Here is a 13,307-nt window from a genome sequence, read left to right on the forward strand (position 1 = left end):
GTCAAGTAGATATGGAGGTGAGAGAGGCTTCATTTGACTACAGCTTATTTGAAATCATGCATAACAGGTCATGGTATAATGTAATTCCAGAGCCTAATAAAGATTAATTGCCTCATAACAAGAGATCTCCGTGCTTATTTTTGCTAAGGCAGATAAGAAAGCCACCACTGGGAATAGCTTCACAGAACTCCAGGCCGTCACAATGAAGTCCAGATGCCACTGCATTCCAGGCAAACTAGGGGCTATGCCTGGATGATCTTTCTGAAGTTTCCCAGGCCACCACAGGAAAAAAAAAAAAAAAAAAAAAAGTTAGGAGGACCTACTTTGGTTTCTTAAGCAATGACAGCTCTCAGACAAATTACCTTTCCATGACATGGCAGGCTGGGCTGACCCCCAACCTTGCCAGGAGCTGTCACCATCATCTGTGCCTCACAATTCACGGGAGGAGTGGGAGGCGGGTCTTAGAGCAATGTTAGGCTACTGAGAACTTCATCAAGGGGCATCAACCAGACCGGGAATTCTGGGCAGGCATTTTTCATAAAACTCTTGGCAAGCTTCAAACTCTAAAATAGCTATGACTTTGTTCCTACCACACTTATCAGTAGTCTTATCTCAAAGCCAACTGAAATATTAGAGTCTGGACTATTGGATCTTGGAGGGGCCTTGTCATTCAGTTCCCTACCATAACCAAAAAGTTCCTTATAGCCTCCCAGTCAAGAAGGGTCAGCCAGCCTTAGTGAGCCTGATAATGGGTCTGAAGCTCTCCCCACTGAAACTTTCAGCCCTTGCCCCCAGTTTTAGCCTCAAGGTAAGATCTACTTTTATATGCCCCCATCTACTTCTACAGCAGCTGACTACATCATGCTTACTTTCTCTTCTTCCGCAGGCTCTATCTTCCAGATCCTTCAGTCCTTCCTTGGAGGACTGAGATCTCAGGGTTGGCCATCCTCCTGCAATTGGCTGGTGTCTTTAGCCTCTTTTCACAACAGCTGTGACCTTAGGGGGACATAGCTCTCACTACAGGGCCTCCAAAGAAAGGCTGAGTCCAGCTGTGCCTCATCTTAGACTCACTTTCCTCAGAGTTTATGTGTTCATTGTTCTGTTATTTCCTTAACAAATATGTAGCTCAGCTTATTTGAGCAATATTAATTCAAGTCCCCATAATCCTCTGAGACAGAGCCTATTGTTACTGTTCTAAGTATGCAGACGATCAATCCAAGACACAGAGAAGAAAAGTCCCTTAGCCAATGTGCTAATTAAGGGATAAGGTTGAGCATTGAACCCAAGCATCTGAGGCTGGGGCAGATCCTTGCTTATAACTATCCCAGTGTTCCCTGTCTGTGCAGTTGCTATTGTTAAGCATAAGAGAAGCCATCCAAGGAGATCGGGAAAGATATGATGTCACCAGCCCAATGTCATCAGTCCTACAGTATACAATTGGGATGGCAACTGAATTCCAAATTCAAGATTTTTTGGCTTAGCCTGGAGCATGCTGAGTGGACTAATCTAATTTAACTGAAGTAGAAATAAATTCTGCAGGGTAGCAGGGTCACTGATGTCCTATCCAGGGAAGCAAAATGCATTCTAACGTGGTTTTGTTTTCATTTTTTTGTTTTGATTTTTGAGACAAGGTCTCTCTACGTAGTTCAGCCTGGACTAGAGCTCACTACGTAGCCCAGTCTGGTTCAAACTCACAATCATCCTGTCTCAGCCTTCTCAGTGCTGAGATTACAGTCATGTGCCACCATGCCCAGCTTTTAACCTGGCTTTGGGTCTGGATGTACATCTAACAGGTCACTATTAAATAGCAGGTGCCTGGGCCAGGGAGAGAATGACCCAACATAAGCATCTGAGATTTTGAAAGTTCACATGTTAGAAAATGCATGAAGATCTTCTTAGTAGCCCAATAATTCATAAGCTATCATGTCTTTGCTGGTCTGAAGTATATATTATAGCGAGCCAGAGACACACAAACTCTTTCAAAGGGCCCTTGTGCAATGGTCCAATCGCTCAATAGTAAGCCTTGGTTGCTCATAGCCAGAGGGTCTCCCTGGAGGACCAGTGCTTACTACCACAGCTGATCTTGCTCTATCTCTGCCCTATGTGAGTAAAGCACTCTCCTCTCTAATGCCTGTGTGAATCCTGTTCCTCAGCCATCCCAAAGCCTACAAGCCATGCAGTGGGGTTGACATCCTGGACTGTTCCTGCTAGTGGCAGGTGTTATTAGGCTCTTTGCTGTCCTCCCTGCAGAGACTCCTCCTTAGAAGTGGTGATAGGTCTCATGGTCTTGACAAATTGTTTTAGGCTTTGTGGGCCAGATGGCCCCTGGCTCAAATACTAACTTCTGCTGTTGGAGGGTAAAAGGAGCTACAGACAGTAGGTACCCACATGAGCAGGACTATGTTCTAATTATATTCTACAAAAGCAGGCCAAGGGCCATTTGCTGGTCTCTACACTAAGCTATGAAAAGGCACATCACATAAGCAAGCCAGGCTCTCTGGGCTGGCTGAACCTACTTAAAAGAACTTTTCAAACACTAGCAGTCCCCCAGTTGATAACATTTAACCACTCATGAAATTAAAACATAGACAGACTTAGTTCAACACCTACCATAAAACTATCTCTACATGGTTCTGACTCCATTGTCTTCAAAGTGCCCTGGCATCTCTGATCTTGCCCTGGCAGGGGGAAAAAGCACAGTCCATCCATGTAAGAGATGACACTGGTGCTCAGACAAATCCCACGTCCCACAATTGATCACTAACTGTCACCTGGGTTGGGGATGTGCTCAGTGTTGGAACACTTGCCTAGCATGTGGGTTCCATCCCCAGCACTGAAAAATATTGAAAACTAATTTTTAAAAATCATCTCTCAAATTTGTATCTTCAATTTATGAACTTTAAGATTAGCTTGTCAATTTCTGCAAAAAAAAAAAAAAAAATTTTTTTAAGCCTGCTGGGATTTTCATAGGGAATTCATTGATCCTTTAAGAAGTATTACCATCTTCATAATACTGTCTTTCAATCCATAAACATTGAATGTTTTTCCTTTTATATAGGTTTTCTTTTGTTTTTAACAATGTTTATTATTTTCAAAGTATAAGTTTTGCACTTCTATTGTTGAATATATTCCTGATTTTTTATAATGCTTTTATAAGTGGAACTATTTTCTTAATTCTATTTTTGGATTGTTCATTGCTAGTGTTAAAAAAGCTGATTTTTTTATATATTGCTCTTTTATGCTGAAAGCTTGTTGAACACAGTTCTAACAGCTCTTGTCACCTGCAAATATTGGTAGTTTTACTTCTTCCTTTCCAATTGTGACACTTTTTATTTCATTCTTGACTGTCATGACGAGAATATCCAGTAAATACTGAACAGAAATGGTGAGAGAAATCTTGTTTTAGTTATTGATCTTAGGGGGAAAATTTCAGTCTTTCACCATGAAGTGTCAGGTTTGCTGTCAACTTTCCAGGTGCCGTTTGTCAAGCTGGAGAAGTTCTCTATTCCTAGTTTGTTTCTATGAATTTTGATATGCTGTGTCTTCATTTTCATTCAGTTCAAAATACTTTCTCATTCTTTTGATTTCTTTTTTATCCATGTGGGTTTTTTTTTTTTTTTAGCTTCCAGATATTTGAGAATTTTCTCTTTCTGTGTTGATACCCAATTTAATTCTTCTATGATAAGATAACATACTTTCTATATCTGGGATCCTTTTGTACTTATTAAGATTTGTTTTGTAGCCTAGAGTATGGCCTATAGTGGTGTTACTTGTGCACTTGAAAAAATTTGTATTTTGCTGTTGTTGGGCAGAGTAGTCTAGAAATGTCAGTTGGATCCAAATGGTTAATAGTGTTGTACAAGTCTACTCTATTCTTGGCTTTTTGCCTACTTATTTGTCTTGGTCTGCTCAGGCTGCTATAATACATATCATAAATTGGGTAGCTTAAATAATAGAAACTTATTTCTCTTGGTTCTGGAAGCCAGAAGTCTGAGATCAGGATGCCTGCATGGTTGGATGCTGATGAATACTCCTTCACTTGATCTTGGCCAAAAGGCTGAGAAACGATGATGAATATTTTTTGACTTGTAGACAACATGTTTTTGTGGCATCCTCTTCTGCTAGAGGGAAAGAGAACAAAGTAAACTCTCTTATGTTTCTTCTTACACAGGAACTAATCCCATCATGAAGGATACATGCTCATGATTTGTGTACCTCCTAAAGGCCTCATCTCTGAGTACTGTAACACTAGGAATTAGGATTTTAACATAGCAGAATGGTGGTAGTGAACAACTATCTGATTCATAGCATTATTTAATCAATTAGAATTATCTAGATGTCTACTATAAAGCTGTATTTGTCTATTTTCTTTGCAGCTTATCAGTTTCTGCATTTTAGGGCTTTGTTATTAAATACATAAATGTTTAAGATTATTATATACTCCTTATTAACTGACCCCTTTACAATTATGAAATTATCTTCTTTAAAACTAGCAATACTGAAATCATTTGCCTGACATTATTATCCAGTTTTCTTTTCTGTAGTGTGATCATGACTCCATCATTTTACTTTTAATGTATTTGTATACTTAAAGTTTATTTTTTGTAGGTAGAATATAGTTGGGGCTTTTTTTTTTAACTACAACTGACTTTTCATTGAGTTTTTTAGACTGTTTATATTTAGCGTGATTACTGCTATCTTTTTAAATTTTATTTATTTTTTAGTAATGCGGATTGAAACCAGGGCCCTTCCACTGAGCTACATCCCTAGCCCCTTTTATTTTTTTAATTTTGAGACAAGGTCTCACTAAGTCAGTCACTCAGGCTGGGCTCACACTTGTGATCCTTATGCCTTAACCTCCGAGAGTGCTGAGATTACCACCATGCCTGACTAGGTTTATCATCTTGCTATTTGTTCTATATTTGCCTCATCTGTTCTTTGTTTATTTTCCCTTTTCTATCATCTTTGGAAAGAACTGAATAAATTTTACAATTTTATTGTATCTTCTTTGTTGGCTTATTAGCTACAACTCTTTTTTTTTTTTTTTTTTTTTTTTTTTTTTTTTTTTTGTATTTCAACACAAAGTGTACAAAATGTGCTACCTTTAATGCTTTGTCATACACAGGCAACCTCTATAACATTTAGGAACTAGATGTTGCAAAAGTTGGACTTGTCTGTTATATACACTATATACACAGCAAAACAAAACCCACAAAACAAACATTAAAAAATGTCTCAAAATGTCCAAGGACAAACACACTAATATAACACCTTTTGCAATTGCTTCCCTCCCACCTCCTCCAATCTGCTGAACAAATATAGACTGTACCACATCACTCAAGAGGTGGTTTAACTACTCCATTCCCAAAACACAGTATTTCATATGAACTTTTACAAAAACAAATTCAGAAAGTGATACTTTACTACCTCAACATTTAATATATGCCAGGCACTTCTAAGCATCTCGAAAAGACGAGATGTCTCAAGTGAGGACTCAGCAGTCCTGATTACACTGCACACATGTAACAATAGTTTAAAGTGTCTTGAAAATGTGAGCATTTGAGTCTAGTACCCTTGCCTTCTCCACTAACTCAATAGGCTAAAATGCTCAAATTTTCAGAAGTCTTTCCTACAAATTGTAATAAAAACCTATTTGTTAGTTTACTAACTCTACTTTTATCAAAACTGTCAATCTCTTTAACATCTAGGAAGACTAGATGTTGTAACTCTTTGGTTCATTGTTTTAGTGGGGTTTTATTAGACCTTTTAAGATTCCTTTCCTTATCACATTTTACCTTGAATGGTGTATGCAAGGACATTTCCCAGGAGGAAATAGAATGCATTTCATCAATGCTCCTTAGCAATTTCTAAGACTCTGTCTTGTCAGCCAATGACCATTAAACACTTAGGTTGAAAAGAATGTGACCTCAGCAACCAAACCACTGGCCTGTGGAATACTTAATTGTTGAATGGAGTGTGCAGCCCTATGTCCCAGGCCAGAAATTCTGTAAGAACCTTATAATTGCATAATTCAGTTTCTTTTCTGGCCTCCATGCATTTTTGCCACACATTTCACTTTTGTATGTTATAAACCCAAAGGCTTTGTTCTTACTTTTGTTTAAATTGTCGGTTCAATTATCCTTTAAAGAGATTAAAATAAGAAAAAATCATACTTGCCCATGTAGTTATTTTCAGTCTTTTGTGTAGATCTAGATTTCTACTTGTTAGAAATTTTCATCTATCTGAAAAACTTCTTTTAACACCTTTTATTGTTCAGGTCTGATGACAATGAATTCTTTCAGATTTTATTGCTATGAAAAAGTATTTCACCTTTATTTTGGGAAGAGCTTTTTGCTAAAATTCTAGATTCACCCTACACACACACACACACACACACACACATTCTTTCTGTACTTTAATGATTGTAAAACTTTCTTACATAGTTTCCAATGAGAAGTTCCATGTCATTATCTTCTGCATGTAAGACTTCTTGTATTTATTATTACTGGTTCAACAGCTTGCCTATGATATACCTTAATACGTGTAATTGTCTCATATTTATTCTTCTTCAGGTGCATTGAGCTTATCGGATTTATGACCTTAGAATTTTCATCAAATTTGAGCAATGGCAATTATTTCTTCAGAGGTATTTTCTGTCTCTTTCCCCTTTTTCCTCTCCTTCTGGTATGTATTTGTGATGCTTGGAATTGTCCCATGGGCTATTGATTCATTCTCCATTTGTACTCTCTGTGCTTCATTTAAAATAATTTCTATTTCTGTGCCTTTAATTTCACTGATCTTTTCTCCTGTAGTGTCCAAAGTGTTGTTAATCCCATTCAGGGTTATCTCAGATATTTTATGTAGGAGACATCCCTGCCCAGTACTAGTGGGCTATGAGTGTCACATGCTTCTTGCCTTCCTTAATTCGGCCATACTGGTTTATATCAGGAGTCAGACGGATGCCCTGTGTGACTCAAACAGGCCTGACAGCTAGCAGAGTTGGGCTAGTACTGCTCCTTTGCTAATGGCTGTCACCGAGGCCTAAGTCCTGGTCTGTGAAGTGGCAGGGCTCTGCTGAGTTATGTGCAGTTGAGGTCAGCGTGACTCCAATTAAAGTCCTTTCCCCTGAACTATCGCTTCTCACTGACCTTGTGGGTTGCTTGCTCATTGTGCCTGGTCCCAGTACCGGTTTCTTCTACCCTAGCAAGATAAGCAGTGCCTACTTCCTGACAGCCCTGCCTGGCGCCATCATGCCAGGTGTTCAGTAGTATTTCACTAGATTATCTCAAAGCTGCCTAGCTCCCTGTTTCTTCCCACGATTGTATTCAATAAATACTGGATGTGCTTGGGGGCTTTTGTCTTTGTTGCCCTCAGCAGCACTGACCAGGACCCAAGACCTAGCCTCTGAGTCGCATTTTCATCTGTTCTTAAATTCGCCTTGTGCTATGGTGGCTCACAGGTCAGGACTCAAGGCAGAGGTCCTGATAATGTCTCCTTCCCTGCTCCTTACAATTATATTTTTTGTCTCTAAAACTTTTTATTTGGATTTAAAATAGATGTCTGCTTCCCATGTCTTTCCTCATTATGCCCATGTTTTCCTTCATATTTTTATATCCTTAAGTTGTGTAATATCGACAATAGCTATCTTAAGTCTTTGTTGGCTAAATCTATACCATCTGTGTTATTCTGGGCCTGCTGATTTATTTTTCTCCTGGTTCTTGGTCATATATTTCTGCTTTTCTGCATGACTGATGTATTGCTGGATACCAACCATAGTACTTTTACAATGCTGTGTGCTGGGTTTTGTTATATTTCTTTAAATAGTGTTGGAGATTTTGGTATGCAGTTAAGTTACTTAGGCATCAGTTTGGGGCATACTGTTAAGCTTTTTTAAATGACAGGTTGAGCACAGCCTTTACTCTAAAGATAATTTAGCCTCATTACAAAGCTCCACTACCTTTTTGAGTTTTCTATCCACTGCTTTGTGTACAAGATCTCTCTACTCTAGTAGAAGCCTCAACTATTCAGATCTGTTTGAGCTCTGGGGATTCTCTGGCCTATTGTATTGTTTTGTTGTTGTTGTTGTTTATTCTTTGTTTGATCTTATGGTGTTTTATTTAACACACATATTAACTGGAACTCACCTAAGGGTTAAGGAGACGTTCTGCAAATGTCCTGAGGTCTCTCTCTCTGTGAAGTTACTTCCTGTCATTTTGCCCTGAAAATTCTAGCCCCCTCAGCCTTTCTGAACCCTGTTTCCTCAATTCAGCTACATAGTGGACCTTGGGTTCCCTTTCAGCACTATGAATTAGATGTACTCTAAATAAGTCAAGTGGGCAAGGCACAGAGCTTTTCCTTCCCTCGAGGATTCACAGTTCTATGCTTCCCATTCTCCAGTGTCTGAAGGCATTTACTTTATATATTTTGTTTGTTTGTCTAGTTGTTTATGGTAAAAGCAGTTTCTATAGAAGTTAATCCTTCATGGGCAGAAGTGACAATTTCTAACCTACTTGTTTTGATTACTGGTTTATACTTTAAAATGTCACTTAACTAATAAATAATCACTTCAGTAAAGGTTGGCAGAGATGTTTTCTAAAATTGAATTTAGAGTTATTTAATTAAAAAAATATATTGGGGATTAAAACCAAGGCCTTGACACATGCAAAGTAAGCACTCTACCACCGAGCTATATCATATCCCTAGCCCTTTTTAATTCTGAGAAAGGCTCTCACTAAATTGCCCAGGCTGGCCTCAAACTTGTAATTCTCCTGCCTCAGCCTTACAAGTAGTTGGGACTACCAGCATGTGCCACCACACTCAGTTAATGAATATTCTCAAGTTTTACAATTCTACTAGGAGGCCAGACTCTGTTGACATTTTTATAAAATGCTGAGCTGGGAAGAGTTCTTTAAGTTTAACCTAAGTTGATTAAGTAAAAACCTACTACTTAAATAAAGTTAAATTCATATTTAAAGGTGTTTAAAATTTTACCAGGTGTGATGTTGAATCCTAGCACTTGAAAGACTGAGGCAGGATGATCATGAGTTTAATGCCAGACTGGGGCTACATAGTGAGTTTCAGGTCAGGTTGGACTTCATTAGTGAGACCCTGTCTCAAAAAGAACAAAAGAAAACAGTGTTCAAGATTTTGAGAAGAGTACCAAGACCATTCAAGGGGGAAAGAACAGTCTCTTCAATAAATGGTGCTGTGACCACGAAACAAGAGCAAAAATAAGATTTAGCTGGAAAATAATCAGCCTTGAAAACTAGAAATCAAAAAATGACAGCCCCAATCAGACTATCTTTGCCCTACCTGCCATCACTGTTCTCTTGCTCAGTGGCTAGTCTGTAAAGCAGGTAAGGAAAGGATGGGCTGATTGGAGCTAGCATTTTTGCTCTAGTTCTCAAGGCTTATTATTTTCCAGCTAAGTCTTATTTTCAGAGAAACACAAGATTATATCAAACTAAAAAGCTTCTGAATGGCAAAAGAAACAATTTATAAAATAATAAAACAGCCTTTAGAATATGAGAAAATATTTGCAAACTATTCACCTATCAAGGGATTAGTATCCAGAATATATAAAGAACTTGAACAGCTAAACAACAAATCAAAAAAACAAACCACCAAATAACCCAATTAAAAATTGGCAAATAATTCAAGTAGATATTTCGCAAAAAAAGATGTACAAATGATAAACAAGTATAAGAAAAAAAAAGCTCAACATCACTAATCACCAAGGAAATGCAAATCACAACCATAATGAGATACCATCTTACTCCAGTTAGAACAGCCAAAAAAAAAAATTTCTGGCAAGGATGTGGAGGAAGGGAAACTCCTATACTCTGTTTGTGAGAATATAAAAAGCAGTACAACCATTATGGAAAAGTGTAGAGGATCCTCAAGAAACTAGAACTAGCATATGATCCAGTAATTCCATAACTGGGTATACATACCCAAAGAAAAGGAAGTCAATATGTCAGAGACACATCTACACTACCATATTTATTGCAGCATGATTCACATTAGACAGGATGTAGAGTTGACCTACACATCCAGTGAGGGATGAATAAAGAAAATGTGACATATATATATATATATAATTATTATTTATATATATATAATATATGTAGAGAGAATATTATTCAGTCATAAAGAATGAAATTCTGTCATTTGTGGATGAGTCTGAAGACATAAGTGAAACAAGTCTGGCAGAGAGAAATGGATATGACACATTCTCACTTAGAAGCTAAATAAGTTGGTTTCAAAGAAGTAGAGAGTAGAGTGGTTACAGAGCTGGAAAGGGTGTGGGTGGGAACTGGAGGATAGAGAAAGGATGGTTAATGTGTACAGGAATAGTTGGAAAGGGGGAATAAATACTAATATTCTATAGCACAGTAGGATGACTATGGTTGACAACATTAGCTGTATATTTTAAAGTATCTAGTAGAAAGAATTCTGAATGACCTCAACACAAAGCAGTAAGAACTGTTTGCGATGATAGGTAAGCTAACTACTCTGATTTGATCATTGCATATTATACATATGTACTAAAACACCATGCTATACACCATAAATATGTACAAGTATGATTAAATTTTTTAAAATTAAAATTTTAATTTAAAAATTAAAACAATGCTCAGATAACTGGATATCCACATGCAAAAGAATGAAGCTGGATTCTTACCTTGCATCATATACAATAATTAACTCAAAATGGATCAAAACCTAAATATAAGAGCAAAAGTATAAAATCCTAGAAGGTAACATACAAGTAAATCTTCATGATCTTGTATATGGCAATGTTTACTTGGATAAGATCCCAGCATAGGCAAAAGAAAAATAGATAAATTGAAATTCATTAAAATTAGGACACTATCAAGAGAGAGAAAAGAGAACCCATCAGGTGGGAGAAAACACAGTGGAGTCTTGACTTATGAACACAATCGGTTCCAGATGGCTGGCTGTGACTCAAGTTGGGTTGTAGGTCAGTACAGCTGAGATCTGGATATTTACCTAGGTATACACTATAGATAGCAAGAGGCAAATGAATCTTCTGTCAACCTAACTAACCAGTTGTTCATATATCAGGCCGATTGTAACTTGAGGGCCCACTGTATTTGAAAATTACCTATCTGATAAGGATACAATATCCAGAATAGACATTACTTCAAAGAAGATTCAGAAGTCGCCAACAAATGCATGAAAAGATACCTGACGTCAGTAGCCATTAGGGAAATTCAAATCACCATGTGAGACACTTCATACAGACTAGGGTTCCCATTATTCAGTTATGTCCCACTCCCCAAAATATGTATTGAAGCCCCAACTTCAATATTGAAGAATCGGTGAAAGTGAATAGTCTTTGCAGATTTAATTCAGTTGAATTAAGGTGGGCCTTGATCCAGTACGACTAGTGTCACATAAGGGGGAAATTTGGACATAGCCACAAAGGGAAAATGTGTAAAGATGGAGGCAATCGAAGTTACATTCCCACAAACTAAGAAATGCCTGGGACTATGAGAAGCTAGAAGGGGCAGCTTCCTCTACAAGCTCCAGTAGAAGCACAGCCCCACAAACACCTTGGTTTAAGATTTCTAGCCACCAGAACAGCAAGACAATAATCTCTATTGTTTTATGCCACCCAGAGCACAATACTACTTTATGTTAATACACCTATGATTTTTTAAATGAAAAATAAACAGCAAGTGTTAGCTAGTGTGAGGGCTAATTTTGTGTGTCAATATGGCTAGATCAGGTTGCCTGGATATTTGGTCAAAAGTTACTCTGGGTATTTTTGTGGAGATGCTTTTTGGCTAAGATTAAAATCTAAATCAGCGGACATGGAGTAAAGCAGGTTATCCTCCATAATCAGCATGGGTCTCATCTAGTCAGTTAAAGGCCTTACTGGGTTCTGTCATTTGTGGCAGCACAGATGAGCGTGGCATCCCCTACAAACAACTCTGCCTTTTACAAAAGCTACAGCTCTTCCCTGGCTCCTCAGCTGCGGAACTACCCCAGGAGAGTTTAGATTTCCCAAGCCTCCATGATATGAACTAATTCCCTTAAAAAATCTTTTAATCTCTATATAGTAAAAGTACAATCTTAAAAGAAAATACAGATGTAAATCTTCATGACCTTACAGAAACTGGAACTCTCTTACTGTATATTTGCTGGTGGAGATGCAAAGAGGGGCAGGAAATTCGGTGGCTTCTCACTCAGTCAAGGTAGAATTGCCACGTGGTCTCGCAATTTCACTCTTAGGTACACACCACAAAGAACTGAAATCAGGTGTTCAAACCAAAACTCATGTAAAAATATTCACAGCAGCACTACTGACAATAACCAAGGGACAGAACCAACCGAAATGTCCTTCAGCCGATAGATTAACAAACTGTGGCATTTCAACAATAGAAAAGAACAAAATTCTGATACATGCTACAACATAAACCAACCTTCGAAACATTACTCTAAGTGAAAGATGCCACACACAAGTCATATACTGTATCACACCATTTATATTAAATATCCCGATCCAGCCATTTCATAGGCAGAAGCGGATTAGGGGTCACCGGGAGCTGGGAACAGAGGATAATGATAGGGAATACTTAATATGCATGGGGTTCCCTAGACGGGGAGGAAAATGTTTTGGAACTAGATAGTAGTGATGGCTGCACAACATCATGAATGTACTAAATGCCACTGAGTTGTACACTTTAAAATGGGTTTGTCATAAATTTGTTGTGTATTTAAAATTTTTTTAACTTATTCACATATACACAGGATAATTTATGAACTCATTGACAAGTTAATGCCCCCCAAATGAACTTTTTACATAGTGAAATGATGAACCAAGAATTAACAGTCCTAAAATAAATCATATTGTGGAACTGCTGCAATAATCAAGAAAGTCGGTGGGACTCCATTCACATTCTAGTGTCTCTTGAAATCGTTTATGGGGCTAGTGCATCCCAAACTCAGAACTCAGGCCTCCACCACTTCTCTAGACAATATTTAATTAAAACAGAAATTCTCACTGTCACTCTTAACACCCAAGTCTCAGTGTACAAATGTAAACCTGCACATGGTCCTATAATGAAAATGGCTTCCATGTGAAAGGGAGACCTCTCTGAGCCCCTGCAGGTGGAGGCCCAGTAGCAGTGAGAAGAGGCTTTGGTTTTTACTAGAGTTTTCGTCCTTGCAGGGACAGCACACTGTGTGGATAAAGTGGGGGCAAAAGGCAGTCCTCAACAGAGGGGTTGTGGTGACTGGGCTCTGGCTTGGTTTAATAACTCCCTCTCAGGTGGGCT

Source organism: Fukomys damarensis, unplaced genomic scaffold (genome assembly GCF_012274545.1).
Source record: "Fukomys damarensis isolate Sample0158 unplaced genomic scaffold, DMR_v1.0_HiC HiC_scaffold_22, whole genome shotgun sequence".
NCBI classification, from domain to species: Eukaryota; Metazoa; Chordata; class Mammalia; order Rodentia; family Bathyergidae; genus Fukomys; species Fukomys damarensis.